The sequence below is a fragment of the Ascaphus truei genome, chromosome 8 (genome assembly GCF_040206685.1).
Source record: "Ascaphus truei isolate aAscTru1 chromosome 8, aAscTru1.hap1, whole genome shotgun sequence".
NCBI classification, from domain to species: Eukaryota; Metazoa; Chordata; class Amphibia; order Anura; family Ascaphidae; genus Ascaphus; species Ascaphus truei.
In genome coordinates, this window is record NC_134490.1 from 70,494,140 (window position 1) to 70,501,432 (window position 7,293).

Genomic DNA, 7,293 nt, shown 5'->3' on the forward strand with positions numbered 1-7,293 from the left:
TGTGAAGCCAGCCACGGGCAAATGCAACGTTCCACATTTTATTTTACTACTCTTGTAAAAACACATGTACCTGGAAAATATATTTGTGTCAAATGAATCTTCTACCAATAATAAGATACAGTGAATGTGCAGTTCAAAGAACATTTTAACTTGCAATGTTTTGAGCATGTTCCTGTGGTCTGCTGATGCTTAAAACAAGGTATTTACATCTACCAGAGATTAGGTTACAAAATGAGTGTCTGTAAAAGAAAACTATTCCTCAGAGAGGTAATACAAGGAGTGGGATTGATTGGGCCTTCGATGAGGTAACACCAGTAACTAAGTGGTAAGGAAAATGTCTGTCATTGAGGAGAGTGGCTCTACAGCCAGATCAAAAGTTTGATTCTTCTGATACAGTAGTGACGTCTTTTGGTGGAGCCTCTAGCCATGAATGTCACGGGGACGCGCTTAATAACACATTTATATTTTGTGGGTCCTGATTGAGCAGAACAGGTTGAGCAAAATAAACTGAGATTTATTCCCTTGATAGGCAAACACACGACAACTGCAGAATAAACTTAATAATTACACTCACGGGTAGAGAAACAGAGGATAATGTCCAGAAAGGTGCCAAAGCAGCAGAAGATTGTCCTTTAAAATGTAGTCCATTTGCAAACTGCCAAATACATAGCCCCAGTCCAATCCTTCTGTGAATGTGCAAAGTCCTTTCTGGTTCTCTGGGATTTGCTGGATACCCAGGGCTAACGAAATCCTGAAGCAGGGCAAGTTTCCTTGTTGCGATGTTTTTAACCCCTTGCGTTCTGGAATCGTAGCCGCTGTACTTAGGTCTTATCCACTTGAAGAAATCAGGTTACAGCAACAACACAGGAATGAGGGGTACAGGCCTTTTTAAGGATAAGGGCCTGTGGGGTTTACATTAGCCTCATCCCATTGGCAACGAATTATCTTGATCCTATCAGAACCTGCCATGTCACAGGGGCAAATCCTACAGCCAGCTCAGGTAACTCTGAGCATGCTCAGTGAGCAGCTTGGTAGCACTGCTAAGTAAAAAGGGCCCACTCATTTCTGGGGACGCAATGTCTGAAGTTTGGGTCCCGAGGTGTGAAATATCCAGGAGGAGTAACAGGATCTGCTACTCAGAAACATCCTGATTAAGTGACACTTTACGAATCTGGGGTCTTTCATCCCAACAGGGGGCTCCTGTATGCATAACATTTGTTCCTACTGCTTCACAAAGGCAGGCAGACAAAAAAATAGCATCCTGCCGGTACATTTTAAAACAGTAACAGAAAGGCACTTCACTGCAGGTAGAGATTAGCCTGCAAAATGGGGACAGCCATGCATATAGAATTAACCCCTTCATCCCCAACGCGAAATAGGGGTAACCCGCTGAGCCCACTGCCTTTATTAATGCGCTGATTACCCCCATTTTCGCCACATCTCCCCCACTCAAAGCCCAAGGTTTGCCCTGGCCACCTCCTCTGGTGGTTGGGCTGACCTGAGGGTTTTTGACGTCATTAGGTCTTGGGGATTGTCCTGCCGGGAGAGGCCATCAGCGTTCCCATGCTCACTGCCTTTCTTGTGCTGAATGGTGAAGTCACATTCTTGCAAGGCCAGGTTCCAGCGCAAGAGCTTGGCATTCTCTCCCGACACCCTCTGCAACCAACTTAGGGGGTTATGGTCAATGATAACAGTGAAGTGTCTGCCATACCGAGAGGGCTGTAGCTTTTTTAGCGCCCATACTATGGCCAGACACTCCTTCTCAATAGTGGCATATGCTCCTTCTCTGGGCAGCCGCTTGCGACCCAGAAACATCATTGGAGGTTCCCTGACCTCCTCCCCCACCTGGCTGAGCACAGCACCAATGCCAAAGTCTGAGGCATCAGTCTGCTCCAGAAACTTTTTGGAATAATCTGGAGTGGCCAGTATAGGAGCGCCGGCTAGTGCAGTCTTCAAAGCCTGAAATGCATCTTCACAGGCAGGAGACCAGACTACCAGCACAGACTGTCGCTTCTGGGTCAAGTCAGTCAGGGGTTTGGCAATGGCACTATACTGGGGAACAGACTTCCTATAGTAGCCTGCAGTGCCTAGAAACGCCATGCCCTGCTTCTTGGTTTTGGGAGTGGGCCACTGCACTACTGCCTCTACCCTAACTGGTTCTGGCTTGAGGAGCCCTCCACCCACACTATGCCCTAGGTATAAGACTTCAGCCATCCCTACTAAGCACTTGGTGGGTTTTAAGGTGAGACCTGCCTCCCTATTCCTGGCTAGCACCGCAGCTACATGAAGTAAGTGTGATTCCCAGAAGTTACTGAACACAGCAATATCATCCAGATAAGCCCTTGCAAACCCTTGCATGCCCTCTAGCAAACGATTGACCAGGCGTTGGAAGGTAGCCGGTGCATTCCTCATCCCAAATGGCATCACTAAGAACTCATAGAGGCCACTTGGGGTGATGAAAGCCGACTTCTCCCTAGCCTCCTGGGTCAAAGGGATCAGCCAGTACCCTTTACTGTGATCCCTGGTGGTCAGATACCTTGCCCCCGCGAGTTCATCCAGCAACTCATCCATGCGGGGCATGGGGTAGGCATCTGAGACCATGCCCGCATTGAGCTGCCGGTAGTCCACACAGAACCGGGTGGTCCCATCCTTCTTAGGCACTAGGACTACCGGACAAGCCCAAGGGCTCTGGGATGGTACAATTACCCCTAGGGCCAGCATCTCCTCCATCTCCCTCTCTATACTGCCCTTCACCTCTGCTGACACTCTATAAGCGTGCTTATGCAGAGGTCTCAGATCCCCTGTAAGCACTGGGTGCTCAGTGATGTGTGTCCTCCCTGGCTTGTCCGTGAACAGAGCCCTATACTGCTCTAGCATAGCCCTGGCATCTGCTCTCTGCCTGACACTCAGCTGAGACCCTATCTCAACCTGCTCTATGGTACCTCCCTGCCTAGCCTCCCCTAGGAGATCTGGCAGAGCTATGTCCTCCTTGAGCATATTGATGTGATAGACTTTGGTCCTCCCTGTCTCCCTAACCCTGGCTAGCACTGCTGCTACCTGTCCTGGAGACAAACCACAGATCTGCCTGAAGCCAACTATCCTCTCCCTGTATGTCCCCACATACCTCTGCACGCTCTCTGGTGACCTCCTGACCAGGCGGTGGGAGGTAGCCAGAGCATTCCTCATCCTGAATGGCACCCTGAAAAACTCACAGAGGCCATTCTGAAGGCTGAAGACTGACTCCCCCTTTGCCTTCCTCTCTACACTGTCTGCCACCTCTGCTGATACTCCATAGATATTCTTATGCAGAGGATGCAGATCACCTGGGAGCACAGGCTGATCTGTACTATGTGCCCTGCCCAGCTTGTCTGAGAACAGGACCCTAGGCTGCTCTACCCTAGCCCCGGCTTCTGCCCCTGCCTGCCTACCTCCCAGGGCCCCTAGCTCAACTAGGACCCCCCTAGGAAACCATATCCTACCTAAGAGGCCTGGCACTGCCTGAGCTACTTCCTGAAACATGTTCCCCATTCCTGGTAACAGGTTCAGGAGCATCTGCACATAATCACCCGCTTTACCCTCTGGCTGGCAGGCGTCCCAGGGGTGGCCAAAGTCTGCCACTGCCCCTGCTGCCTCCGGCCAGAGGTAAGGCTGCAACAGCTGGGTTCTCATGTGAGTGACCCCCTGATGCCCCACTAGTGGACTGGGGAAGGCTACCTGCAACACTTGCTGCCGACCCTCCCTGGGTCCCACTAACAGTCTTCTACCTGTCCAGCCCCTGGCTAACCCGGTAGAACCTGGCTCCCTACCCCAGAGCCCGCGGTGCCACAGCCTGTGGTCTGACCCCCCGCTTTCCCAGGACTCGGACGCCCGCAGTCCCATACCTTCTAAGCTGGGGTCAGCTTTCACCGCATCCCTATCTGCTGTCCCTAATTCTAACCCCCCACCCTTAGTCTCTAAGTCAGGGGTAACAGGAACAGGTAAAGGGAACAGTAAGTCAGTCACTGGTCGCGACTCAGTAGTCTGGCTTACCTGTCTGGTCTCCGCAGAGGCCACTGGAACCGTTGGTCCCAAATGCAGGGGGACAGAGGTTGATTCTGCTGTGATTCCTGATGACAGGCTCTTAGGAATCGCCGCAACAGCAGGCAATTCCGCAGCAACCACACAGATCACAGGCTCCAGGTTATTGCTAAGGCGCACCTCAGCAGTTTCCCTGGACAAAACCCCCACCTCCCTCATGCCATGATTGGCACCCCCATCCAAAATGATCTGGGCACCCTGTAAGGACCGCAGCCCTCCATCAGGCATGGTTCTTTGCATCCCGGTGCCCGGGAGCAAATCTTCTGGCTGCCCCAGAATAACAGCAGCACCCAAATCTGGCAAGCTCCCCGCTTGCCGGTCACCAAAGGTAACCCTCCGTGGGTGCCTGCTCAGGACATCAGCAGGCTGCATCTCGACTGATGCACTTGGACATCCTCTGCTCACTGCTGCTGGCTCTGAGGTGACAAAAGCAGCATCTGCCTGGGACATCCCTCTTGGTTGTGGATCCCTGGCTGTGCTCTGTTCCTCTGTGTGGGCCAGCCCAATCTGGGTTACTGGCCCTGCAGCTTGTGAACGTTGCCCCTGATGGGGTCCCCCAGACCGCTCACGGTCCGGGCAATGTGGCCGGATGTGGCCCACCTTGTGGCAATGATAGCACCGTCTCTCAAGCTTGAACTCCCCAGTATAGGACGTGTCACTGCCCACTGTATGTTTGGGAGTCCGCTGAGGTGCAGACTGGTCCCCCCTAGCCGGAATGGCTGCCTCTCTGGGGACTGCTGCGTGGCTCACCAAGGCTCTGCTGGTTACATCTTCATTTGCTGGCTCTGCGGCTTCCACAGCAGTTACTCTGGGAACGTCCTGTTCCCCGCTGACAAGGTGGGAGTGAGGGGGCCTTCCAAGCGCTGTCGACAGGAGCTCGAGTCGCTGTTCATAGCTAAGCCCTTCTCCCCAGACAGTGAGGAGTGCAATGAGTCCAGAGGTAGCAAGTCCGGCCGCCGCAGCGACTGATCCATCTGCACCCCCTGGCACAACGCCACCCTCTTCCAGGCGGTCACTGACATCCTTCGCTCCGGGCTGAGTACTGTCTGCTGGCGGGGCCATCCTGTCCTCATATTCTTCTAAATCCTCCTCTAGCTGACTCTTGGAACGACCGTCTGTTGTGAACCCGTACCCCACACATCTCTCCACTATCTGCGCCCGGTTCCAGGTACAAAACCTTCCTGAGCGTGGACTCATGGTGCCACTGGGGTATAGGTCCAGAGACCAGTGAATTATCTCGTGCTTCTTTGGAAGTGTGTGTAAGTTGCCACTTGTCTGAGGAGCTTGCAATCTACAAGGTCCTCACTATATTACAGAACACTGCAATATAGGCTCAATCAGTATCTCACCAGCTGCCACCAGTTTTAAACGCCTGTCACGGGGACGCGCTTAATAACACATTTATATTTTGTGGGTCCTGATTGAGCAGAACAGGTTGAGCAAAATAAACTGAGATTTATTCCCTTGATAGGCAAACACACGACAACTGCAGAATAAACTTAATAATTACACTCACGGGTAGAGAAACAGAGGATAATGTCCAGAAAGGTGCCAAAGCAGCAGAAGATTGTCCTTTAAAATGTAGTCCATTTGCAAACTGCCAAATACATAGCCCCAGTCCAATCCTTCTGTGAATGTGCAAAGTCCTTTCTGGTTCTCTGGGATTTGCTGGATACCCAGGGCTAACGAAATCCTGAAGCAGGGCAAGTTTCCTTGTTGCGATGTTTTTAACCCCTTGCGTTCTGGAATCGTAGCCGCTGTACTTAGGTCTTATCCACTTGAAGAAATCAGGTTACAGCAACAACACAGGAATGAGGGGTACAGGCCTTTTTAAGGATAAGGGCCTGTGGGGTTTACATTAGCCTCATCCCATTGGCAACGAATTATCTTGATCCTATCAGAACCTGCCATGTCACAGGGGCAAATCCTACAGCCAGCTCAGGTAACTCTGAGCATGCTCAGTGAGCAGCTTGGTAGCACTGCTAAGTAAAAAGGGCCCACTCATTTCTGGGGACGCAATGTCTGAAGTTTGGGTCCCGAGGTGTGAAATATCCAGGAGGAGTAACAGGATCTGCTACTCAGAAACATCCTGATTAAGTGACACTTTACGAATCTGGGGTCTTTCATCCCAACAGGGGGCTCCTGTATGCATAACATTTGTTCCTACTGCTTCACAAAGGCAGGCAGACAAAAAAATAGCATCCTGCCGGTACATTTTAAAACAGTAACAGAAAGGCACTTCACTGCAGGTAGAGATTAGCCTGCAAAATGGGGACAGCCATGCATATAGAATTAACCCCTTCATCCCCAACGCGAAATAGGGGTAACCCGCTGAGCCCACTGCCTTTATTAATGCGCTGATTACCCCCATTTTCGCCACAATGAACATAGCAGAAAGTAATAAAATAACATACCCAGTAATATTTAAAGCAGTAATAAACAATTGGTGAAACCAAGAAGATCCCACAAACGTCAACCTAAGGAACTTTGTTCACTTAGTGCCGAGTTTCTCAACCATCCTCAAGAGTATGGGGGACCCGTAGTGATGAGCCAAGGATTAAATAGGGTCAGGGGTATTACAGCAGGTAGGAGATCGGGCCCAGTGGTTTTTATCTGCCGCACCATCTAGATTTATGATTACGGGCATGTATTCGCATGCCCCGCTCCTTAACAATAATCAATAGGTCTTAAAACTCATGATTTTCTACATCTATAGCTTCTCAGGTTACCATGGTAACTTCAGATGTCACTGGGCTCTGGGTAGAGCTACATTTTGACCTCTCTGACACGTAATAATTATATCTCCCGAATAGAGCTGCAGTTTTTAATAATAAAAAGTGTTGGAGAAGGCAAGAAGATATCCCCTAAAGTGAGGTTAAAAAAAAATGCAACAAAAAACCATGGACAGCATGAACTCCTCCCACTTTAATACCTTCAATATGACAAGCTCAGGGTTTATACCATTTATTTTTAGTCCATGCTTACTTATTTTCCTCTGATTTTAATTTGTATATCTTGCAGCCAAAACCTACCATGTAGAGCCTGTGGTTCATCAACAGAACTCATGCTTTGGAGCTTTAAAAATGCTGAATATGACCAATCCCTTACAAATGCAGGCCAGGAAAGCGGAGAACTCTGCATGCAATCAAAATAGTGTTCATGTCAAATCTTAATTTCATTCTTATTTATATTTTCCTTGAGAGAGACTTTGGCAGA

General features: G+C 50.0%; 1 protein-coding gene across 6 annotated transcripts in view; it reads right to left on the reverse strand.

Moving 5' to 3' along the window:
- The window catches only part of SH3PXD2A (SH3 and PX domains 2A), a 279,344-nt gene that overhangs the window by 42,120 nt on the left and 229,931 nt on the right, over nt 1-7,293 (reverse strand). The gene's annotated exons all lie outside the window — the stretch shown is intronic.